Here is a 27,072-nt window from a genome sequence, read left to right on the forward strand (position 1 = left end):
GGGAACTAGAGAACTTTTAGCCAACTTAGAAAAAACCAGTTAGAAATGAGAGAGCCCAAGGAAAGGAGAAAAACTCCGGTGAAAGAAATAAACAAAGTAGGTGTTCAGCAAGTTCACATCTTTTTACTTGTTAAAACTTGCACAGTTAGAGAAGTCAGGATGAAACTTCAACACTCAGTACCGAAAATTCTCTGAATTTCAATTCCTCTGCCCAGAATATCTGCTAAGTGTTTCTGTAGAGAAATGTCAGAAACCATTCCATTAAAACAAAAACAAAAACCTGTATTTAAGGCAGGGAACTAGAAAACAACAATTTGTACTATTTGAGGTCAGCAGTAACTTGGCACAGAATAATTTTAGGGCATTAAGTAAATAAGGATTAATATTTGGTAACTGAGCAACACAAATGGAAGTCTTTTTTATATTATTTTTGAGAAGGTGAAACTAAGATTATTGACATGTATTTTCAAAAGACATTTTAATTCTTGTCAACCACTGTATGCAAAAAAATGCTAATCTGCGAGGCTAAATTCATGTCCCTCGAGGCTCTTTTTATTTATTAAAAATGTTTATATTCTCATTCATTCTGTGACTATCTGCAGATTGTCCGTGCTTTAAAGAGCAGTGTGTGTGAGCTAAGTCCCTTCAGTCATGTACAACTCTTTATAACCCTATCGACTGTAGCCTACCAGGCTCCTCTGTCCATGGGATTCTCCAGGCAAGAATACTGGAGTAGGTTGCCGTGCCCTCCTCCAGGGGATTTTCCCGACCCAGGGATCGAACCCAGGTCTCCTGCATTGACACTAGCACCACCTAGGAAGGGCCCCTTAAAGAGCAGAGTGAGCAGGAAAAGAGGGAAAGCAGTCATCGCTCCGCCTTTTTTTTTTTTAAATACCTTTTACAGTTCACAGCGTTTTTCAAATTATTCTGAGCACAGAGAAAGATTTTTTTCTGGGGAAGTCACTGATAGGCACTATGATAACAACACCTGCTGTTTTCTCTGCAGATAATCCACTCCTCTTTCCTTCTGAACAACTCTGTGTTGTCTGTGGATATATGGGAAGCAACTCAGTTGGTTTGTTGGTGACTTTTATAGGGTGAATTTCCTTTGGAAAAGTAAATGGATGGCTACATTAACTCCAGCTGGGAAAGTAGGTTCCAGCCATTCTACTTTCTGTCACATTTGTATATTCAAGCCATGTCCCATCATTTCCTACCCCACCCAGCCCCACCACTGCACATCCAGTCCTAGCTCACCTCACATTTTCAAACTAGGCCCACATGCAGATAAGAAAAGGCCTATTCTCACTCTAGGTTGCCTGGCATGGATGGATACCCCTTGGGTCTCTAAATTTGGCAAGATCTCCAAACTTTCTAATATTCCTGGTACTGAGTTTGTTCTTCCTGTGCCAGAAGAGGTGGTGATCAATTCATAGGGTTAAAAAATAAATAAATAGAATAACTGGCTGTCCCAGAAGCACCCACCTATTTCTCTGCACCTGGAAGAAACAAATGGGTCGATCTGAATGAGATGGTGTATAGGAAAAGCTCAGCACAGTGCCCCGTACATCGTGAGCCTTCCCCGGGGCTTAGATGCTGCCTGCATCCGTGCCTTCTGTGAAGCCCTGAACAAGCCTCCCACCGATGGAGCTATTTCTTGTTGGCCATCAGATCCCCTGGAGAAGGAGATGGCAATCCACTCCAGTATTCTTGCCTGGGAAATGCCATGGACAGAGGAGCCTGGTGGGCGATAGTCCACGCGTCACAAGAGAGTTGGACATGACTGAGCAACTGAACAATGACAGTCACTACATAAGTGTCATCCAGCAATTTCAGCACAGCACCTGGTAAACAATGGGCATTCAATAAAAAAGTATCATGAATCTCAATTTCTTTCCCCTTAAGATAGGGACTGTAATATCTGACTTCAGAGACTCTTCTATCACCTGCTAAAGAGCCCAGACATAGAAGAATTTTATTTTTCTCCTTTTTTCTTGGAAGAAAGATGGACTTGCCCACTTCTCTGGCATCTCCCCACATGGCTTACAATCAGGTAGCCACACAAATAGTGTATGATCTTTAGTCCCCCACATATATACACATCTCCATTTAATCTCTTCTTTGAAAACATCAAATATAATTTTATTGGGCAGTTAAGGGAACACAAGCCTGCTAGATCAAAGCGGCCAACTGGTCACCCAGCCCTCCCAAAGTGGGGCTGTAGCTCATTACAGCCAATCGGTTAACCACATCTACCTCCCTTGTATATCAACATGCCCAAAAAAACAGACTCAGAAGTCCTGGGCACTGAAGAGAAAATCTTTTCAGGTAACCAACAGTATTAAAAAACCAGGCCACATCTTGAAAGATAAGTAGGGCTATAAAAAATCAGAGGTTCCCACAACCTGGGTCCCTCCCCAGGTCCCTCCATAGAGTCTCACAAAGCCCAGGCTCTGCTGACAATGCCTTTTCTTTAAACAGATGAATTGCTCCTTCCCGGACACTTTTGGACTAAAACCTGAACCTTCGCTTTCTTTGCAATTGTTTTTGTTGTCTGCGTTGTTTTCGAGGATCTTAATTCTGGCTTGAAGCACATCTCCCTCCAGCTCTCATACTTGGTAACATTCAGCTTCCTCTTCTTCTGCAGGTTGTAGGCAGGAAACTGGAAAATGGGCCACAGGAAACCTGGCCTCCTACATCTGTCCCACTTTGTAATTGCAGCTCTGGTTTCATTTTGCCTGTGTGTCAGCTCTGTTTTAACCCTCAACACAACAGCCAAACTCGACTTTCTGAAAGAACACTGCTATGCTTATTGCCCAAGGAAACTCATCGAGACTTTTTTTCCTTCCCCAGAGTAATTAACCGTATGAATTCAACATGGAAAAAAGTACTAAGCAAATTCTCCTAACAGTAGTCATTTGGATCAAAAGTCATATGGAGCTAGAAAAATGATTCATTCAATGTGATCAAACTAAGTCCCCAGTGAAAATTTAAGACCGCTTGATAGTACTGTACACAGCACAAGTTATTGTATATCAGGATGATTACTAGCAGTCCAAGGCTGTCAGATGAATTCTGACTTTTGAGGCCTTGATAAGTAACATATGAAAATAAATAATCATCCCTCATTATAATTTCTCATTATGATGCTATTTCAAATTATGTTCTTAACCATAGAGCTATTAGGTTGAACCATATGATATTGTTTTCATGGGTTGAAAATAGTCAAATACCAGCAATCTCTTATAGTCAACCTAAAACATAGAATTGTTAATATACCGAGAGGATAGATACACATACACACACACACACACACACACACACACACACACACTCATCTCCAGGGCAGTATCTTCCTCCTGTGTTTGGTCTATGGACCCTTTTTGAGAATCTAACATTCTCTAGTGGGGGAAAAAAGATATATTTAGATCCTAAAGATAATTTATAAATCTCAGAGAGCCCCGTTCTAAAGGAAATGTTAGCTATATCTTTCCCCACCACCAGCAATACTGAGTGTCCATGGAATTTTCAAGAATAAGGCTTCTACAAAAAAACACAATTTCTTCTTTAAAGAGGAACTTTTTTTTTAATGTTAGCATGTGATGAGCATTTACTATGAGCATTTACTATGCATTTACTACGTTGTCTAAATTGGATACCCATGATTTAATGAGGTAGAATAAGATGCTCCAGCCACAGGAGTATTATGGGAAAACAGACTTGTATCCAGGTGCACCTGGATTCTGAGTCCAGCTTCTTAATCACCACACACAGTTCTCCCAGCAGAGGTTTCATTTCTTATATGCACACCTTATAGCTACTAAGAGAAACGTCCCATTTTAACACAGAAGGAAATACAGTTAACATTCCCATGAGACATCAAATTAAGAAGTTTCCTTGTTCATTTCTGGTTTTGCTTCTGTGACTCCAGTTGTTCCAACTGGTTCTAAGAAAGTTTGAACCCATCCCATCATTTTAAAACATACCAAAAAAAAAGTTTCCCTTTTTTAAAAGATCTACTATTGGCTTCAATACGCGGCAGCTTCATCCAATGCTAAATAACCAAAGTTGCTTCTTGATAAGAAGCTGTGCCTTCTATTATTTAGCTCTTTCTCAATAGGAAAGACATCCTCCCGTTTGGTGTGTACGCACGCGCTAGATGGTGGATCAGGAGGAGGAACATGGGAAATGAAAGGTAGGTGATCTCACCTGCCCCCCAAGCAGAGCCCCAAACCTGCATGCATTTCATGTAACAACGGCATGACTCATGAGAAATACATCACTGAGAATAGGGGCAGGCTGCGGGCCCCCCTAAAAAGACATGACCCACCGGACTTGGTGAGCACCCAGCAGAGGCTAAAAATACTTTCTTTAAAAACCAACATCTCTGGGGAATCCCTGTTTCAGGTTCTAAGAAAGCAATACGTGGGATCTCATGGTGTCTCATGACATGCATATAAAATAAAAAAGGTGTTTTGCATTGAGTAAAACTTACTTAAAACCTTGCTAAGTGTTCTTAAGTTTGAGCTTCAATTTAACGAGCTCCCTAATTTCCAGTGGGTACTTTTCTTCCACACTACCCCGATTCTTATATTTCATAGGCCTTTGAATGGAAAAATCTTTTCCCTAAATTTCTGTACTGTTAATAAAATTCAATCCTGTGTGCAAGGAGAAACACTGGATGTCAGAACATATAAATTCTCATCATAGTCATGGCCTTGAGGAGTTGCATGATCTCAGGGAAGAATGTTAATTTCTCTGTTTCAACTTTTTAAGTAAGACCAACCCTAACCCTGCTCCATACAGGGTTAGCAAACTACAAACTACTTTTCTTTGATGAAGAGTATTTCAAAAGTAAAAATCTAAGATATCCTTTTGATCAATATGCTGTCTAAATGATCTTTAAAATAAAAATGGAATACCTTCAGCTTCAAATAAAGTCTTCAGAGAGAGATTTTTTTTTTTTAATCTGTGAACTAAGTAGAAGGCAGAAAATGTCTAGTTACCTACTTTTACGAAAATCAAAAACAAAGGAAATCTCACATGCCACTTCTACTAGGATGAAACTATAACCTTTCAGGTAAAGTTGAAAGCTCTTCTGTGCTAAATAGCAAGTTGCGTATACACTCCACAAGGATATACAGAGTGCAGTCAGAACACTTCTGCATGATACAACATGATGGTGGTTTTTCCACATCCAGAAACTGAGACATTTCCTGCCAGAGCATCCTCCAAACTCCACTATTGTGTTGAAACTGTAAAATCTTTCTAAATCAGGACTGACTTCCTCCTATTATGCTTTAGAGGCGTCTTTCTGGGAAGGGTAGATTTCAAGGCAAAAGGTAGGAATTCCTGCAGCACCACCCAGTGGAAACATAAGAGAGAAAAAAAGGGGGGGCAGCAAGAGAAAACATGTTGAATTAAACAAAAGTCATGTCATAAACTCTGCTAATTAGAACTGTGGACAGTGCGCATTTCCCATCAATGGTGACCAGTAATATTTTGCTTAACAATTGTGTCCTTGGTCCTCAGGCCATTCCTTCAATGCACCCACACAAATGATCAACATCACATCTGCCTGGTCTCTCTCACACATGTATACACACACACACACACACACACACACAGGGCCGACACTAGGGCCAGGGAGGAAGGAGTCCCGGATGGGGTCAGGAGTGGCCTGTGACACCATCCCTTCCTTGCAGAAGGCCCCCCAAGGGACCGTGGGGACCAGGAAATCTGCACAGCTGTGCTTGGTGTCCCCATCCAGCTGCAGGGTTGGGCATTTCCTGGTAGAAAGGTAACCATCTGTGCATCTTCCCCTTTCCCTGGTCTGAATGCACTCAGTCTGGGCCACCTCCAACATCTGCAGGCATTTCAACCTCCCTCGCTTCCCCCCGAGTCGGGGGAAAGGCTCAGAGCTTCCCCTTCCCTTGTGGCCCTGATCTCCAGTCCCTCAAACTCTCTCCATGGTGACCACTGCTTCTGCTCCTCTGTCTGACCAAAGCCTCCCACAGATCATTTCAGTCCATCTCAATTCCACTTACCACCATCATCTGAACACGTCTCTTGACCAGCAACTGCTTCTCATGCATGCATGACACATCAGGCTCCTGATCTTGGGAACAGGATGGAGCAAAAGGAACCCTTGACCCTCTCCTTCCAGCTTTCCTTCCCAGAGAGCCCTGGCATCGGCCAGGAGAGGGAGAGAGCTGTGGTCTTCCCGGAGACACTGGAAACTCTCTTGTCTTCTCTACGGAACTTAAAATAATCAAAGAATCATTTCCTCCATGTCCTAGCTATTGTAAATAGTGCTGCAATAAACATTAGCGTGAATGTATCCTTTGGAATGGTTTCCCCCGGGTATATGCCCAGGAGCGGGATTGTTGGATCATGATAGTTCTATTTTTAATTTTTTAAAGGAACCTCCACACTGTTCTCCATAAAATCCAAAAAAGAGAGGATCTATGTATACGTATGGCTGATTCATTTTGCTGTACGGCAGAAAATACCACCACATTGCAAAGCAATTATACTCCAAATAAAGGTTTTTTTTAAAAAGGCATCATTTCTTCAATCATATCTGAATGCCTACATCACTAAAAAGAAAAATGGTCACCAACATTAACACTCCTAGTAAAGTTATCTTTCCCTTTCCCTGGAATAAGTCCATCAAAACCATTTTCCATGTCTTCTAAAAATAGAAAATGATACTAGTTAGCTGATCTTGACATTGTTTAGAAGTATATGATCGGAAAAAAAAAAAAGAAGTATATGATCGGTGTTAGAAACGTTACAGCATTTTTGAACTGTTTACAAATGGCTAATAATAATATAAATATAAACCTTTCCCCTTTCCTTTTTCTGAAGTGTAACATTTCACAAAATGTGCTGGATTGTGAAAATGTCAAAATTTGGCTGGGATATATTGTCTAACATTAGCTAGTTTGGGGGGCCTTACTATATATAGTACTGTTACAAAAATAGTGACAAGTTCCTGGTATTTGTGACATCTTCTTTAGGGATTCTGGAGAAGCACAAAAGACCTGCCTTTCAGGGGTGGCTACCTAAGCAAAGATCCACGCTTACTTGAGCATCACTACTTCTCTTGAATGCTCTTCTTGACAAAATGCTTGGCATGGTTTAGAAAATGCAAATTCTCGGCCTCAACATTTATACATAAATCTGGTATGATAATATGTTCACATTGGAAGGGATCTATAAAAAACAGTGACTCTGCAGTCTTCAAAATATCATCACCTGCTCATGTGGTGGACATCTGTGGGGGATTTTAGCTGCATCTAAAGTCATGAAGGTAGAGTCTCACTTTTATAGCTTTACTGTCTCCATATGCATAATTCTCTCCCACATTTTTGTAGAGATATCAAGTGTAGCTATATATGACCAGTATGGTACCAAAATGCAGAGTTTCGTCTAAATTCAAATAACTGCTAATAAAGTTCTTTTTAACATGAAGCAAAACTACAACGGCATGAAGGTAAAATGGCAAGCAAAAGGCATCTCATTGTTTGAGAGAACGTCCATTTCAAAAATCTAGCCTGACTTGTAGATAAACTGTAGAAAGTGGAACACATTTAAAATATCTTGGTGTTTCTGTTGAGTATAATTACTTGTATCTTTTTATGTTGCAAAAACAGATAATGTGTGATTTCAAAACTAATCTTCTCCAAGGCGTTATACTTAAAATCTGTTTATGAACCCCCAAACTGCAATTAATAAATGAACAAAATAACAATGAAACTGTCATCAAGTGGAAGACTGAGAGTTCATTCATTCGTGTCAGGCTGATGTGCACATGTTTCCTTTAAGAAACCAACAAAAGCATCCAACAGAAGAGCACGGTTGTTGGCCGCATCAGCATCCAACATCAGTGTGCTGAAAGCCTCCTCACACACCTTAATTCCCACGTGGGCATCTGCCATCCACCAAGTCGGGTTAGCCCTTTTCTTACATGTCACATATGACTTGTTCCTCTGCTTACTCTTCCAGTAACTGTTCCACACAAATATATTAATTGCACAAAATAAATGCCAGCTTCAACTTTAGATGATCTTTTCCCTTTGCTAAAGAAAATCACCCTTTCTGTATTTGAAGCATTTGGTACATATACAATCTTCTCCATCAAGATCTGAAAGTCTCTGTTTTCCTAAAGACAAATTGGTAAGTCTTAATATCTAGGTGGCTCAGTGGGTAAAGAATTCACCTGCAATACAGGACACACAGGAGACTTGGGTTCAATCCTGGGGTTGGAAAGATTCCCTGGAGGAGGGCATGGCAACCCACTCCAGTATTCTTGCCTGAAGAATCCCATGGACAGAGGAGCCTGGCAGGCTATAGTCCATAGGGTCGCAAAAAGTCGGACATGACTAAAGTGACTGAGCACACACAGCATGCACAATATTTAGGTTAAAAAAAAAAACAAAGGATGTGGCAAAGCCTGGAGGAGGGTGCTGTTCTTGTGGTTCAGTTCTGATTTAAATCAAAGCAGGGCAAAACTCTGGGGAGCAGTGATACTGAGCTTCTGGGAGCCCCAAGTACTCTTGGGTCATTCGGTTTGCTTTAAGACATCTTTTAATAGCATATACTTCTGTAATGAAAGTAATTCACTTTAGGAAATTGTTTAACACTCTTCAAAATTACTCAGTGCATCCAAGGATCACAAATGCAGAACTGAGAATCAGTGCTAAAGAACCTAAAGAAGTGAATGAAGCAAACTCAGGAACGCTAAGTGGCTGGATGATCCATGCTTCTGGTTTTGCCTCCACCATCAAAGATGGAGAGGGCTCACCAACAGGCAGTCTTCCCTCCTCTAGAGACTCAGCACAATGGGACAGCATCTCTCTCTCTCTCTCCACCTGGGGTTTAATTACTTCCAACCCTGACTCAGAATATCACTGGGAGAAATCTGGAGATGTTTGTCCTAAAATGCTTCTAAAAAGAAAGAAAGAAAGAAAAAAAAATAAAAAAAACCTAGTCATGCTCTACTACCCAACACCTTCTGGTCTAAGTGATCAGTATCTGGAGTTTTAAAAACAGGCAGGAATGTTAGCAAAAAATAGCTTCCCCAAAACCCTCATGAAGTCTAGAATCCAGAGGATTTCAAATGTAAGACCATACAGAAAAGATCAAGGAGCTGCATCCACATAATCTTCAAATGATGCTAAGCGGTTTGGTCCCTTCCTGTATGTTCTATATGGGGCTTGCTGAAATTATGATGTACCTGGGCTTTCTTCTCTCCTGAAAATTATATTAAAAAATCCAAGCTCTTTTGAGTTCTCAAAGTAATGATTCTTTGGGATGGGATGAAGAGCTCTGGCAAACTTTCCCTTATGCCAATCCTCTATATAGAACTGGGGCTTGAATCCCACATGAGAAGAGGGACTGTGGAGAAGGAGCAAAAACTGAGACCATGTATTGTCTCATTCTCTTAGACTCATGCATTCCTCCTGTAGCTCCATCCATGGAGGCACACACATGCGCGTGCACACACACACACGTGCCAATGCTCCAGTAAAGGGGTACTGAGGAAGTTACCTCTCCAATTCACTGAGTATTAATCAGAGACGTATTCTTAACCATTAGTGTTGGGAAACTGTTCTCACATCTACAGCCTTTTTCGTTTGCCTAACAGAACATTCTGATTCTCCTGGGCTCTCGTGTCACCATTCTGATAATGACAAGGACTTACAGGTGTAAACATCTTAAGAATTCCTGCAGTTAATTCCTACAGAGAGACCCTGCAGTTACTCGGGAGCACATCCCGGAATAACTTCTGGGCCTTGTTTTGTTGTGGTAGTTGTCATAATCTCTCTCTTCTGACAATTAACTGCAGGGAGAAAAAAAATATTGCTTAATTACACCTTCTGATTAATCAAGGTTTGACTATCAACAAACTACTCCTGGGCAAAACCCAGTTGAAATTAGCAGCAGATCTAGCCCTCAACTGAAAACAATTTAGGTATTTAATTATTCATCCTTTCATCATCACCCAGGCAGTCTTATTATTTTAAAACTCAATCAGAAATGTCATTTATTATAAGAAGTTATAAACAAAAGCTACACAAAGGTTTTAGTATAAATGAAGAAGCACTTTTAACAGTGACTGTTATGGAACTCAGCCCAAGGAACCTATGGAAATTTGGTCAACTGAAGTCTCAATAAAGGACTATGATTACTGTAGAATGATTCATTTTAATATGGAAAGAACTTTACATTGAGATTCTTTCAAGCTGTACTATCTTATAAATTACCTAACTGCTAACCAAGCACTCTGAGTATAACACATATCAACAACAGAGCTAAAGTTTGTCCCCTCAGATGATAACACACTAACCTGATCTCTATAAATTCACTTTTGCTGCAAATCTGGATAAAAACTCTGGACAACAATATATCCTCTATAGAGGGCCTTCTTGGCTGTCTCTTTGGTTTAACCAAGAGATATGCCTCTTATTAATTCAAATAACTTACTAAGAAAGAGCTGGATTTAGGAATAGCAATATCAAGTTCACTGGCAAAATGAGGGGAGAAGAGCCATACTGACAAAATCTTTCCCTTTCAGGTTGCTTTTAACTCAATGGATGTCACATATTGTACAAAGGGCTGGAATAAATACAACGATGAGAAAAGATGAGGCCCAGTGGGAGCTTACAGACTGTTGGGCAAGACTGATGAGCAATACATCTTGATACATTCATGTGCAGATATCCCTCAGTTTCTGCATCTAATGAATTTCAGGGTTTGGACGGTGACTTCAGATAACAAGGGGTAGCCAGCTATCAAATCTACATGGTTCCTGAGTTTTGGATAAGGAGTATTAATGAATAATAAGAAACACCAACCCCATCTCCAGAAATAAACATGTGAAACTGTTTGGTACCTGCGCTTGGATAGCAAGAATCTGCAGAGGAAGAATTCAGGTAAAAGGAAACCACAAGTAAAGCCGGTGGCAAGGGCTCTAAAGGCCAGGAATGGAAGATGGGGGAGATCTGGTCTGGAGAACTGGCAGAGGTTTCCCCGGGGAAGGGATGGTTGAGCAGAGACCTGACAGATGACCACATGCTGGCTCAAAAGTGTAGTGAGAGAAGTTGATGGGAACAGAGGACCAGGAGGGGATTCCCAGAAGACAGAAGAGCATTTGGAAGGGCCCAGTGGTCAGAGGGCACGTTACACATTTGAGAACTTGAGGAAAGGCCAGTGGAGTTGGCCTAAATCACAGCATGTCGCTTACATTAGAGATTTTTGGTCTGTATCCCAGCTGCAGCCGCTGGGAGATTGTAAGCAGAGGAGCCATAGGGTCGGAACTGGGTTTGAAGGACTGCTCTAGCTTGTGGGCAGGGAAGGGACCAGAGGGGATGAGGGGAAATGTGGACCCCCTCAGATTCAGCAGGGGAAGGATTTTCAAATATGATCAGGAGGAAAGAGCAGGGACCCAACCTGGTGATCAAAATCTGATCCAGGCTATTCAGTACCCAACCTGGAGACAGTCACTGGTGTCCCCAAGAATGAGGCAGTTGTGGTCTTTAGAAACAAGGGGTGCCTGTCACAAACCTCAAGAGGAGGAGGAAAGGGGGCTTGGCACCTTCCCTCGGGTGATCCTGATTCAACAATGGGCAGAAATGGGATTGAAGGGAAACTTACGGGGAATCCCTTTTTCCACCACCAAACAGTTTCAAAAACTTGCTGCCTGTCTCTCAAAGTCAGCTTTTGGGGGATGACAGCCAACATTTACTTTACACTTTCACAACTCCTGGAAGAATTAAAGTTCTCTATTCTAAAAAAAAAAAAAAATCCAACACAAATAGGACTTTGGATCTAACTCTCCAACCACTCTATCCTCTGGCCAGGAAAACCTCCATCCAGGGAGATCAAGTTAGCCTCTACACCCAACTTGTTTTAAGGGAATCTACTTTTTCCTGCAACATACATATGACTGTTGGTTAGCATAAGTGATACTAAGTAGTGTAGAAGGGATTTTTTTTTTTCCCTCTTACAGGATGATGAGGAAATCCACATATTTTGACAATTTCTTTTTAACCAAACAGATCAAATAAAAATACTACAGTATTTTATCCTGGTGCTCTGGGGTTTAATAACATGGTAGAATCATGAAATTGCCATAATATAATGAAATTACCAGGGACTGTTTCTAGATGATAGAAATTTCTCTCCTTGGAGGTAAAGGGTGGGGATTACATAGGTGTATACTATAACACTTGAGATCTGTGCAATTTCATGTATGTAAATTATACATCAGTGAAAGAAATAAAAAGACACAAAGTCTCAGATTCATTCTACTTTTGGAGTAAATGACCCCTAACCTCACCAAACAGTCTCATCACTCCCATATTTATACTTAGAAAATTAGGAACTGTCCTTAGATATGGTAACTTTGAAAATACTTTGGATGCTATGTGCTTTGGAACTTCTTTTTAGAGCATGTATATGAGTAAATTTATTTTAATCCAATTCAAATCAGAATCTATTAGCATAACTATCTTAATTTCTTTAAAAATACGCAAATAAATCTCACGTCCAATTATAAAATAATCCCATTTAATTCCTAATAATAACTTTCCAGCAACTTTAAATTAAAACATACAAAGTGGTCTGTGAGTAATTCCTAGTGGCAAGTCAACCAAACTACAACTTATTGAAACGGTCAATTCAAAGTTTATTTTTAAATGGCTGACATATATTTGAGTTTCCAGTAATGGATGAAAACCATTTTCATTTTGGTTGTGCATAGGGATGATGAGGAGTCAAATTTCTACATAAAAGACTGAATTATCTACCATTTTTGAAGGCCCATAGGATGTGTTAACAGTGCACCCCAGACACAGAAAAATACAAACTAATGGTTACTGAAAGGAAAAGAGGGCTTGCAGGGATGAATTAGCAGGTTGGGATTAACATATACATGATACTATATATAAAACAGATAACCAATAAGGACCTACTGCACAGCAGAGAGAATTATACTCAATATTTTGTAGTAACCTATAAGGAAAAGAATCTTAAAAAGAATATACATAATTGAATCATTGTTGTACATTTGAAATTAGCTCATTATTATAAATCAATTATGTATCAATCAAAAAGAAACAGTATACACACACAAACACTGATAATTCCCTTTACTGAGGCTGTATTCTAAGTGGCAAAACCAGAATTTTCATGTTCTCACTGCCACAGTCTCAGCCAAAAAGCTGGATGATCTCAATTCAAATTGGTCACGGGCAATAATAATCTGGAACTGCAAATTCACTGAAGATACCAACTTCAAAGTTCGGAAACTTTACTGATATAAAATGAAACGCTAATGAATACGAGTCACCCAATGTGCAAGAAGCACCTTCTTCCCTTCTTTACAGTTAGAGAAGTTCAAGGTGTATTTCTGGTCTAACCTAGTTTCTCTGTTTTCACCACTGAGCATTCTATTCTGATGTGTAGCACCCTGGACTTCCTGTTACTACATCTTGATATTCTTCTGCAAATCATGACTCATCCTTAAATCACAGAGAAGCTCATCAAAATCCCAAACTTCACAGCATATATGAATTCAGTCTTTCATGAGGGCAGCATTCTTAGAACATGACTTGGGAGCCACAGAGACAAAAATACTGAACGAGTTCATGTAGAAATTATGTCAATTCACTGTTGAGTCAACACATTTATTGGATCAATAAATACAAGCTCTATGGGTGGTGATTTTGGTCTTAGGACAAGTTATTAAACTGTGTTACACGATACGTTAACTGAAAATAAGTTACAAAACAAAGTATAGTGTGACTCCAATTAAAAATTTTGTGTGTGCATGTGTGGGTATGTGTGTATGTATTTTTAAAGATCAGAAAAAAAAATACACTGAAGTGTTAACAGAGATTATGGGAGATGTTTATTATTTTTTCTTTGTGGTTTTCTCACTCTTCCTAAGATAATTCACATTAATATTTTTATAATAGAAAAAAAACCTTTAGAAAATATTGCTATACTAATGTGACCTCAAATATATCAATCTATGAAGGCAAAGGGGAATTACAGATAAATAATAAAACATGAAAAAATCTTGCCTTAAGCATACAGAAACATCTGCTAGAAATGGAGTCCTTCATTCAAATGACCACAACTGCTCATCTGTATGTGCAGGTATTGGCCCTTAGGGGCAGAAGCTGTCTGCCCACAGTCAGGTCAAACCCAAAAGGGATAGAGAATCTTGTTTCTTTTAAAGTTTAATGAGGAACCCCAGGTCTAGAAATCACAAAGATGGCTGAATCATTCCCTGGGACTAGAAAGGAGCAGAGCCATTAATTAGTAAGCAGCAATTCACCATCAGCAAAAAAAAAGAAAAAAAAACACCTCTACTCCAGGAAGTCATATCCTTAATTTTTTTTTTCAGTGTATTGGGTTTGTTTGGTTTTAGGTAATGTTTTGCAACCATGTTGGTTTTCTGAATCTGATAAACATATAATTGGGCAGCACAGGATGTATAAAATCCAGTATCTGACAGCTAAGAATGGAATACTTTAATTTATATACACTGCCTGGAAGCCCTTTACAACCGATTTCAGGAAAAGATTCAAGTTCTAAAAAGTTATTACAAATATAAATTTCAATATAGGATCTCACAATTACAGTTATTATGTATTACCAGGTTTGAATTATTAAGCTTTTTTTTTTTTTAATAAGAGAAGGTCTTTCATAAATGTTTAGCAAAATCAAAATTAAAGTAGGGCTGAAAAAAAAAAAACCACCACTGCTCTCCCCCATCTGGGCTACTGCCATTCTGGTCTAGACAGCATTAGTACCAGGTAAGTCAGCTTCAGAGAGGGTCTAGCTCAGCTCACAAAGGTACACCATCACACTATCATTATTTACATGTCATTCCACACATACTACTAGCCAAAAAGAGAGAAAGGGAGAAAAAATTCATGCCTACTTTGTTATTCAACACAATAGAAAAGTGCCAATGATGATTTTTATATGTCCTATTTGTTGAATAAATTCATATGAAAGTTATCATCTTCATCATTAACGTAAACAAGAGTTTCTCAATCTGGGTACTCCTGACATTTTGGGCTAGAAAATTCTTTGTGATGGGCTATCCTGGGCATTGTTGGATGTTCAGCAGCATCCCTAACCTCTACTCAGTAGATGCCAGTAGTATCCCCTCTGATTATGACAACCAAAATGTCCCTGGATATTGTGAAATATCCCTTGGGAAGCAAAATTACTCTTAGTTGAGAACTGATATAAATGAACATCATGCATTCCAAATAATAACTTATCAGAATAAAGAACTTGACCTCCTTTTTGTTTTGAAGGAGATGTAGTCTACAGAGAATATTTACAACCTTCATCCTTAAGATAGCTCCTGCAGAATGATGCTGCCTTTGGAAAGCTTTTTTCCTTATCTGTTTATTGTAAGCTCTGTTATCCTACTTACAGCTTTCAATGCAACAATTTATTGAGCATCTACTCTGTGCCAGGTGCAGTGTTGGGGACATCCTGTACTCATGTCCACTGACTCACACCCTGGTGGGGCTGGTTGGGTTGTTTTCAGGACACGCTTTGCCACCAGAAAAGAAACACTGACACCTTAAAAACTCCTCAAGAGAGCAGCATGTCCTTGTCAATAAAGGAGACCCACAATTGCAATCAGGTTCCTTAAAATTATTTACCCTTTTTAGTAACTCTACACATTCCCAACATTGAAAGGTTAAAAAAAAAAAAAAAAGCCCAGAAGGCCTTGGCTATATTTGGCACAGAATGACCATCAGGGGGTTTTGCAGGGAGGATCATTACTGGAAACCCTAAAAACATTTAGGGACAGTCTTAACTGTCTGACCCGCGAGCCCTCCTAATACAATTTGTAATTTTATAATCCCCATAAATTGAAACTCATAACTGACCTTTCCCAAATAAAAGTGTATCACACAGGGAGAGAGAAGGGAGAGAGATCAGAGGGTATTCTGTTTGCCAATAAGACTCAGAAATCAATTTGAGCTCATTAACAGATGCCTGGAACACGCTCGGTTTCTCATCACCTCCGCCGCAACCCCCCCTCCCCCCCAACTGAAGCACAGATGAGAGAGGATGGGTGTGTTTGAGCTGCTTGGGTAATAGAAACTTCACACACACACACACACACACACACACACACACGCACGCACGCACGCACGCGCGCCCACGGACAGCTAGGAGAGAAAAACCTTGTAAGCCCAAAATCCAAAATGACTTCAAAGTTTAAGATGCTACCCTGAAAAGGTTCGTTGGGCGACTTGCCCCTCTAAGTAAATAAAGCCGTAACTTGTCTCGGTCTCCAGCGCAGGGCTCCCCGGGCTGACAGTGGCTGCACAAAACCCCTCCTGTGCTGAGCAGCGGAAACTCCTAATGAGATTAGTTGGTGTGTGTGCAGACATTACTTAGCAATGACTAAAGGGGCTCTCTTCCTGCAGCAGCCAGTGGAAAATTCAGGGAACTTTTTCCCCCTGCAGCAGCAGAATCCCTTTAACCCTCTCCCCAGCCAACTCCAAAAACAACTCAGCCTCCCCCGGCGTCCCCCACCTCCCGGCTGGGGCGCTGGGGGAGTTAAAGACCCGCCAGGGGCTTCCAAAAGCGGGAGGGTGGGAGGGGGCCGGCAGGGAAGGGGCGGGTGACCCCTCGAATACTACAAAGGAAACTGTAAAAGGCACAAATATATAAACCTGAGAAGGAGCAAACCACAGTTTCTTTGTGAGCTCCTCTAGTGAGTCATTTTCAAGATGCTGTCTGCTGCCAGTTTCAAAGCGGAAGCGCATGGCAATTAGTCTTGCCGTTTCCAGACAAGCCAGAAACTCTCCCGACACTCGTTTTTTTTCTCCTTCTTCTTCTAAAAAGCCCCTTTTGCAGTTTCTGAAATAACATTTCTTTCTCCCACCCCCACCCGCCGCCTAACTGCAGCTTGTCCTCAAGATGATTCGGTTCAGAAAACGTAACAAAAATCCAGACCTCCGATTTTTCTTTTAACCGTCCAAAATTGTGACTACCACCCCCTAAAGTTACAGTAGCATTACAGGCCAACATTCAGTTACAAGTTGAAGAGCCCCATCCCAAACTGCTGGGGGTTCCAAGACCATCGCCGGCCTGCCGGGTCCTCCTCCCAAACCGTGTCCAGTAATGACTCTGCCGGCTTTATAAGGTCCAGTTGGGCGTGCGCCTGGGGCGCCGACCCGGGCTGGGGGTCACCTGCCGAGCCAGAGGGGAAGCGGCCCCCAACCCCGCCGCTCGGCTCCCCACGCCCTCCTCTTCCCTCCCCACCCCTGTTCTCCCCGAATCCGAGCATCCGTACCCACTGCAACCCCGAGGAAGTCCCAGCCCCCCTCGAAGGTCAGCGGTGGTCCAGCCTCCAGGCACGCAGCCTGCTCCAGTCACCGATCCTCCCGGGGACCCCAAGTCTCACCGTCCCCCGCTCCTCCGGCGCGCCCCCTTCTCCGGGCTCGCAGCGCAGCCCAGGGCGGGGTGTGCCCGTGCCGGGTGGCCGCAGCCCCCGGGGCAGGCGCGCGGACCCAGGCGCAGGAACATCCCACGGCGCCCACTCCTCGCGGCCTTCTCGCAGCCCCCCGGCCTGCAGCCTCCTACGCGGTGCCCACCCGCCCCACCCCCACCAAACCACACAGAAGAAAGCAAAGCAAAAAAAAAAAAAAAAAAACCAACCCCCACGAAACTTTGCAAGTGTCCGAGCAACAGGCACGAACCCTACTACCTACCCAGATGTGGGGGAGCTTTCAAGATCCTTCTTCGGGGGAATTTCTAGGAGGAACCGGGCGAAAGCCCCCGACTTTCCATGCTGACAGGCGTCTGCAGACGGTCTGTTGCTCTTGTAATGAGATCCTGATTTCCCCCCCTTTTTTTTCTTTCTCTCGCTCCTCTTTTTTTTTTTTTTCCCCCTCTGGTGTGTGTGAGAGCAGGAAGTTGGAGCAGTCAGGCCGAGCCGGCTCACTTCCTTTACTGCATTATTCCCCAGGCGGTGTGCAGTCTGTGTAAACAGGCTTTTCCGCCCCGCGCCGCGCGCCCCGGCCGCGGCTGTGCGCCGGGGCTGGCCGCCGAGGCCCGCGCATACTCCGCCGCCCGGGGCCCCGCACCGCGCCCGCGCCCCCGCCCGCCGCGCTCCCCGCTTCCTGCTCTGCCACCCCCGGGGAGGAGCCTCCGGACCCCTGGCGACTCCGAGTGGCCGCAGCCCCTCCCCACGGGGAGGGGGGGGCGGGCAAGTCGGCCAGAAACCCGTAGGAGCTGCCCCGGCGCGCTCAGGGGCTGACCTTGGGTGGCGGCCGGGGCCTGGGGGGTTCCTCTTCTCCACCCTCTAACCACCTCCCCCCGCCGCCCAACCGGGGGTCCCTGGGCTGGGTACTGCGCTGCGCGTCGCTGTAGGGGCTTGCCCTGCCCGGTTGGTCTGGACGCGGAGGCCTCAAGTGGGGAGGCGGCTGGACTTGCTGTTTAATGTCAGCTGGGATGGAAGAGCGGTGGGGCCGAGGGGCATCGGGAGTGGGGTCTCGGTGCTCTGGGCTAAAGGGCTGCTTTGATCGTGGGTGGGGGCGTGATTGCTAAGGAGGAGAAGATGTTTGTTGCATGTGCAGAAAAGGAGGCGCGGGTTTTGTCTGAGGAAAAAAAAAAAAAAAGCCAGCGCTCAGAGTAGGGGGCCCACTTTGGGGGAAAAGGATGAGAAGCCACAAACTGGAAGCCAGGATTCTCCAGAAGAGCCCTGTCTGGCCGTTCGCTATGGCCTACCCCGGGCTCGACCTTTCCTGCCTGCTAAGGGGACTTCAGAGGGAAATGAGCAGCGACCAGGGGCCCAGTGACTGAGGCTTCGGAGGGAGGCTCCGTGGTCTCAAAACTGGACCCCACACCACACTATTCCCCCACAGGGACACCCGCCTCGAAGGGCTCAGGCCAGCCTCTGACGAGAGAGCTCATCCACTGCCCTGAGGCTTAGAAGGGGGGGCCGGTGGAAGGATCCCCCAACCCCAGTCCTGGGCTCCAGCCCCAACTGCTCAGCTTCTGGCCCCTTCCTTGTCCACGCCTCTCCCTCCTGAGCACCGCAGACCCGCGGCTCACAAATTGAAGAGTGTGCATCACGTAGGGGGCTTGTTAAAACGGGTTTTAACTTCACCACAGAAGTTCCTGATTCAAAAGGTCTGGGATGGTTCTCAGCCCAGGCTAAAGTTAGAATCACCTGGGGAGTGTTTTGAACACTATTGATCTCTATGCACAGCCCAAACCAATTAAGTCGAATTTCCTGGTGGCAGGGCCTGTGTGCTTTCCAAAGGGTGGCTCTCTAAGAGTTCCCCCACTTGCTTATTTGTTTCTTATTTTTGCAGTCTTTCTGAAGACTATTTGTTTATGAATCTCTCACTCTTACTAACTGTGGGCTTCTAAGGGCAGGGTTGTATTTTACTCTAGTTAGTACCAGATCCCACCCCCAAGTGTCAATCAGAGCACCTGACCATAGGACAGTCCAGTTCCTCAGCCTTTGCTTTGGGGCTGGTGTGGATAGTTCACTGAGAAGTGGGGCTGTAGCCCACCAGACCTCCCAGAGAGGTGGGAAAACATGAAGAATTCCGGGCTTGGGGGAAGGTAGGAGAGTAAAGAAGGAGAGGGTATGCGGAAGAAGGCTATTTATCAACCCCTGATTTTCCACAGATAATTTTCCACTCTAGAGATTATTGTTTTAATCCCTAGTGGGCTTCTATCACTCAGTAGAGCTCACTCTGTACCTCTGAATGATCCAGCTGGGGACCAGGGGAATGTTCATCTCAGACATACAATTCAGAGCACTGTGTTATCTAAAAAGTGTATGCCAAAGCAAAGCATGAGTGTATCTTAAACTAGTGGCTTTCATCCTTTTTTATTATATATCTTCATAAAAAATCTTTGTTGAATCCTAATATGTAAGCAAGAGAAGGTTTACATGATTTCATTAGGCTTTGTTTTGAAGAAATGCTTATTTGTCTAAGGCACTTCTGAAACACTCATGGGCAGTCCTGGAGTTTCCCAGACCAAATGAAGACCTCCTTAAGTTTTCCTGGTGTTTTATTAGGTTGTCCATATCACTAGTCCAAGCTTCTGCTTAAAATGAATAACTCAGGGCTGACACAGCTCTTCCTCAAGGTGCAGGGAGATGTCAGCAGGCCTTAACTCAGGCTGCTGTAATAAATGCCAAGGTCGAGGTGCCAGCAGATTTGGTTCTTGGTGAGGGCCACCTCTTGTTGTGTCCCCACATGGCCTTTCCTCAATACACACATGTAGAAGGAGACAGAGGAAGCAAACTCTTTGGTGTCTCCTATCATAAAGGGCACTAATCTCATTACAGGAGCTCCACCCTCATGACCTCAGTTAAACCCAATTACTTCCCAAAGGCCAAGCCTCCTAATACAATCACACTAGGAGTTATTCGTTTCCATGTGAATTTAGGAGAGACAAGGAACATTTAGTTCACAACTGCTATTGGTTTTCTATGCTTTCCTTCTCATTATCAAAAAGCGGCCAAAAGATGTAGCATCTAGTATTATATGATCACATTCTTTTTATGCTTCTGTTATAAAACAGATAGGAGTTTGGATTATATGGATGATGAGTAATTTCTTCAGAAACCCTCTATGACAGGAACTCGTAATGAATGCCAGCCAAGAGAGAATAAGGCTCTCTCAGCTTTGAAAAGAACAACAGATCTCCAACAGAGATTGGAGTTAGTCAGTGTGATGAGTTCGAGGATGCTTAGGGCAGGATGGAGGAGGATCAGTTCAAGTAAACCTTATGGATGGAGAGTGGGGGTGGGGGGACGGGTATCTCCAGAAGAAAATCAAAACCTTGGTGTATTGGTCAGCTTTTGCTGGGATAATAGTATGTAGCAAATTTTATTTGGGCTACATATATGTATGTAGTATGTAGCAAACAGCCCCAACACCCAGTGGCTTACAACAAGTGGGTCTCAGTTGCCTGGGTTCAGGTTGCTTCACATGTTTTTCTTATTCTGGGACCCAGGCTGAAGGAACAGGCTCAACACGAGACTTGTGACTTTCTAGAAGGACAGGAGCTCAAGAGAAGTGAGTGAAGACACATGGAGCCTCTTAACACCTCTGCTTAGGACTAGCACACCCTCGGGTCAACTCATAACCCAGAGGGGAAAGTGAGTCATGTGGCCAAAGCTAAAGTCAATGGGGTCGGGGGAAGAGATTGGGTTGGCTCTTCCCTGGGGGCTCAGCGGTGAAGAATCCACCTGTCAATGCAGGAGGCACAGGTTCAATCCCTGATCCCAAAGATCCCACATGCCATGGAGCAACTAATCCCATGAGCCACAACTATTGAGTCTGAGCTCTAGAGCCCAGGAACCCCAACTACTGAAGCCCATGTGCCCTACAGCCTGTTCTCTGTAACAAGAGAAGCCACCGTGATGAGAAGCCAGCTCACTCTAACTAGAGAGTAGCTCCCGCTTGCCACAACTAAGGAAAAGCCCACGCAGCCACGAAGACTCAGCACAGCCAAAAATAAATAAATAAATAAATAAAATTATAAAAATAAAGTGCTTTTTAAAAATTAAAGTCAATGGGAAGACTTCCCTGATGGTCCAGTGCCTAAGACTCTTGTGCTCCCAATGCAGGGAGCCTGGATTCAATCCCTGGGCAGGGAACTAGATCTGAGATGCCACCACTGAGTTTGCATGCTGTAACTGAAAGATCCTATGTGCCACAACTAAGACCTGCACAACGAGATAAATAAATTAAAAAATAAAGTCAATGGAACAGGGAGAAGGACAAAGAGGAAAAATGAGAGAAATATGAACAAATAATCTACCATAAGAGAAAATGGATGCTGGGTATTCAAAAACAGAAAATCTCTTGGTTCCCTCATAATTTAACATTGCACAATGTGTAACAGAATGGGATGCTGTGAACAATTTTAAAAAATACAGATGGATGAGGAAGTATAATTAGATAGGACAAGAAAAAGTGAGTTTTAGAATATATCAGACTAAAATATTCTAGAACATAGAACAAATAATATATGAAACATATGAATTGATGGTATTAAACTTATGAATCAGTGAATTTTGGTAGAAACTTAAAAGTGGTTTGCTTCACTACTTTGGAGACTGCCTCAGTATGGGCGGGGATGTGGATGGGAGTTGGAAATAGACAGCCAAAGCCGGATGAAAAGGTGGCACGCAGGTGGCAAGTAGACAAATGGAGTCAGGAATTTGGGGATCCAGTCCCACACTGACTTGTTCAGCTCTGTGACCTTGACTAAGTCACTCACCCTCTCTGAGCCTGCATGAACATCAGTTTTCATTGAATTTTACATTGAATGCCAATTTTACATTAAAACAACATGTGCTATGAACCAGGATTTGACATTTTTCATGAACTGCATTTGAATGAATATTTAAAATAATTGTATAGACTTGCAGGCAGACCCATTGAGAGTCTGCCTTCTCCTTTTTGCATTGTTAGAGGTCCGTCAATCGGGACCTTTGAGAAGCACTGATTTGGACCATCGTTTTTGTCCTCAGACTGGCCATCCATGGGCCAGAGGTTGGCAAACTGCAGTCTACAAGACCCACTGCCTGTTTATGACTTTCAAGGTATGAATTAACTTTTTCTTTAAAAAAAAAGTTTAATTTTGGCAAAAACCATAACATAAAATTTATCATCTTAATTGTTTTTAAGTGTTTAGTATAGTAGGGTGTAAAGTCTATTCACATTGTGGTACTACTGATCTGTAGAGCCATTTTATCTTGCAAAACTGAAACTTTCTATCCATTAAACACAATGCTCCATTCTCTCTTACTCCAGCCCCTGGCAACCACCATTCTACTTTCAACTGCTATGAATGCAACTACTTTAGGTACCGCATATAAGTGGGATTGGGTTTCCCTGGTGGCTCAGACAGTAAAGAATCTGCCTGCAATGAAGGAGACCTGAGTTCGATCCCTGGGTCAGGAAGATCCCCTGGAGAAGGGAATGGCTACCTACTCCAGTATTCTTGCCTGGAGAATCTCATGGACAGAGGAGCCTGGTGGGCCACAGTCCATGGGGTCACAAAGAGTTGGACACAACTAAGTCACTAACACTTTCACTTCTTTTCATAAGTGGGATTATACAGTATACATAAGTGGGAGTATACAGTAGTGGGATTATCATTTTTGTGACCGGCTTATTTCACTTAGCATAGTGTCCTCAAGCTTCACCCATGGTATATCATGTGACAGGAGTTCCTTCCTCTTCAAGGCTGAGTAATATTCAATTGTGTATACATGCTACATTTTTTTTAACCATTCATCTTCTTATGCACATTTGGGTTGCTTCTACCTCCTGGCTCTAGTGAATGATAAGAATTTATGTGTTTAAGTGATTGAAAACAAATCAAAGGAAGAATAATATTTTGTAACATGTAAAAATTATATGAAATTCAAATTTCAGTGTCCATAAATAAATCTTTGTTGGAACAGAGCCACCCTAACTCACTCACAGGTTACCTAATGTGCTTTTATGCTACAGTGGCATAGTTTAATAGTTGTGACAGAGACTGGTATGGTCTATAAAGCAAAAATATTTACTTTCTGACTCTTTACAGAAAAAGTTTATCAACCCCTGGTATAGGCCATCAAGTTTTGCCCTATTTTTTGTTTTTGTTTTAGCTGCATTTTCTTTCTGATTCTGGAGAAGACCGCTCTCTCTCATATGGGGTTAAAATCTTAATATCTTTAACAAACTTCACATCCAGAAACTTCCTTAAAGGAAACCAAGTGGTTGGACTTCATTTAATTCCTCTTATTTGGTCTTCTGCTGAGGTGGGGAATAGCTGGTTTGGACTCTCCTAGCCCTGGAGATAGCCTTTCAAACTTTTCTCTGGTCTCTGAACAAACCTGAGTTCCCGGTCCTGTTTACACACTGGAACCACACATGCCAGGGCCTCACCCCTGAGATTCTGACCTTGAATCCAAGAATCTCTGTATCTTCAGAGCTCCACCCAGATGACCTCTCTGCTCATGAAAGCCTTGTAAATGTCTTACTCATCCTTTTGACTAAGCTCGAACTCCACCTCCTCCAAGAAGTCTTTCAAGATCCACCAGATGAAGTGCATGGCCCATTTCTCCTGCATCCCCATCATACAGGGTTTGAACTTTACCACTTAGCATTATCCCTAATGCCTACCAGAAAAGTTGCTAACAAATTTTTTAATCAATCAATTCATCAATAATAAAAGGACTGATACATAAGTTCTATAAATGATGTACATTACTAACTGAGACGCATGAACAATCACTAAAAGGGATAACAATTGATGACATTTGGAAGGAATAAACAATGATTCCAAGCTTTAGATTTTTTTAGATTCTCAATTGATTGAAAGTTATAAATATTTTATATACCCACACTCACCCCCAAACCACACTATATCATTAGAAAGGAAAGGAGATTTTCCTTTCTATAATCTCTGTAGATTATACAGATATATATATATGTGTGTGTGTGTGTGTGTATATATATATATATATATATATAAATAAAATAATCTGCTGTACTCTCCAGGGTGAATACAACTGAGAAACTATTCTGAGCAGCTACTGGTCAAAATCACTTCCTGCATAATAGAAATCTGATTTGTCCAAAAAGGTACAAATGGTCTTGGTTTTTTTTTCTTTTAGTGATGCCTTGCCTAGAGTTCCTGTATAAACAACTACTTTGGATTTTAAATGCATAGAACAAGAAACTAGGGCACTTACTCTGTTTTAAATTTATTGGTGTATAGTAGCTTCACAACATTGTGTTAGTTTCTGCTATACAGCAAAGTGAACCAGCCATATGCATACACATATCCTCTCCCTTCTGGATTCCCCTCTCATCTAGGTCACCACAGCATCAAGTAGAATTCCCTGTGCTATACAACAGGCTCTCAGTGGACTGAGGGTTTACCCAGTCACCTCATGTAAGACATCGCAATTGGAATCTGAGAAATAACTGGAGAAGACTGGGTTTAGGCGGAGCAGAGGTGCAGTACTGAGTCCCCCCAAGAGCAGGCAGACGGTCAACGATGTCATTAGTGGAACATCCGTGGTCCTAGGGCCTCGTGTCTCCCACAGGCTGCTGACGCTACAGATGGAACCCACGATGGAGGAGAAGAGAAATGCCACCTACAGGCTGCTGTCAGAAACCAGGCGCCAGGGTTTGGATGTAAAGGAAGCTGGGACAATGGCATGTTTTTGAACTAGCTTTAAATTAACTAGGATTTCTATAGGCTCCGGCGAGAGTTCTGAGGACAAAAGCAGATGCTGAGGTAAAATGTATGGAAGAAGTATCTCCCTCCCCGCAAAGTGTCAATGGATACTCTTAAGAGGGGGTGAGACTTGGTAATATTACGTTCACCCTCCACCCCCCACTTCATGTCCACAGCAATACACATTTCTTGAATAAATGTGATATATACTCAAAGAGCAAAAACAACTAGAAAATGTGTATAATGCCTCACACTTTAAAAAGTGCAATTAAATAGATGAATTCAATCAGTCTCTAATATTATGAATCCTATTTTACATTTGATACAACTGAAGAGTGGAGATATTGATTTGTGGGTTAAGGGTCATACAGTAAGTGATGCTGCTGCTGCTAAGTTGCTTCAGTCATGTCTGACTCTGTGCCACCCCATAGACGGCAGCCCACCAGGCCCCGCTCTCCTTGGGATTCTAAAGGCAAGAACACTGGAGTGGGTTGCCATTTCCTTCCCCAATGCATGAAAGTGAAAAGTGAAAGTGAAGTTGCTCAGTCATGTCCGACTCTTCGTGACCCCATGGACTGCAGCCTACCAGGCTTCTCCGCCCATGGGATTTTCCAGGCAAGAGTACTGGAGTGGGTTGCCATTGCCTTCTCCAACAGTAAGTGATGGGGTTGGGACTAAAGTTCAGGTTTCTGGACCAAACCCCAAATCCTTTCTGGTACTCTTTACTGAGTTCTAATAGAGGACTACACAAGGTGAAAAACCTAAGATTATGACATCCACTCCGATCACTTCATGGCAAATAGATGGGGAAAAAGTGGAAATGGTGGCAAACTTTAATTTCTTGAGCTCCCAAATCACTGCAGACTGTGACTGCAGCCATGAAATTAAAAGACGATTGCTCCCTGGAAGAAAATCTGACAAACCTAGATAGCTCTTTTAAAATCAGAGACATCACTTAGTCAACAAAGGTCTGTATAGTCAGAGCTTTGATTTTTCCAGTAGCCATAGATGGATGTGAGAGTTGGATCATAAGGAAGGCTGAGCGCTGAACTGATGCTTTTGAACCGTAGTGCTAGACAAGACTCTTGAGAATCCCATGGACAGCAAGGAGATCAAACCAGTCAATCCTAAAGGAAATCAACCCTGAATATTCATTTAAAGGACTGATGCTGAAGCTGAAGTTCCAATATTTTGGCCACCTGATGGAAACAGCTGACTTATTGAAAAAGACTCTGATGCTGTGAAAGATTGGAGGCAGTAAAAGAAGGGGATGACAGAGGATGAGATGGTTGGATGACATCACCGAATCAATAGATGTGAATTTGAGTAAACTGCCAGAGATAGTGAAGGACAGGGAAGCCTGGGGTGCTGCAGTCCATGAGGTTGCAGAGTGGGACACAACTGAGCAACTGAACACCACCACAAGGTAAAGAGGAGAAACCCAGAATGGAGAGGCTGGGGAACTGCTGGGAGTAAAGTTTCTACCACTAACTTGTCATATCACCTTGCTTAGACTCAGCGTCTTCCCCCATCAAACTATAAACTGAGGACACTGGACCAGAGAGTGTCTGAGACCTCACCTCCCACTGTAGTTATTCACAGCAGTTCTGCCTAAGAAACCCCTGGTCGCAGAGTCTGCACAGCAGAAGGCTGGGGCATTTTAATCTGCCCCCTGGAGCAGCAGGTTGAAAACTTTAATTCCAACCCACAGGAGAAAATGCAGTTTATGTCTAAGTCCTATACACACGTATAAAGGATTGAAACAGGTTTCACAATAGATTTTTTTTTAATGTTTATTAT

General features: G+C 42.7%; 1 protein-coding gene across 7 annotated transcripts in view; it reads right to left on the minus strand.

Annotated features, from left to right (window-relative positions):
* The window catches only part of ELK3 (ETS transcription factor ELK3), a 266,287-nt gene that overhangs the window by 50,835 nt on the left and 188,380 nt on the right, over positions 1-27,072 (minus strand). The window contains exon 1 of one of the 7 annotated variants that reach the window (XM_055576842.1): positions 18,318-18,871. The exons of 4 other annotated variants lie outside the window; for them this stretch is intronic. The gene's annotated coding sequence lies outside the window, so the exon portion shown is untranslated. Of the gene's footprint in view, positions 1-17,461; positions 17,600-17,768; positions 18,140-18,317; positions 18,872-27,072 lie in introns of those variants that run through there. 2 more of the 7 variants (XM_055576825.1, XM_055576834.1) reach the window with 2 other exon arrangements.

Source organism: Bubalus kerabau, chromosome 1 (assembly GCF_029407905.1).
Source record: "Bubalus kerabau isolate K-KA32 ecotype Philippines breed swamp buffalo chromosome 1, PCC_UOA_SB_1v2, whole genome shotgun sequence".
Classification (NCBI taxonomy): Eukaryota; Metazoa; Chordata; class Mammalia; order Artiodactyla; family Bovidae; genus Bubalus; species Bubalus kerabau.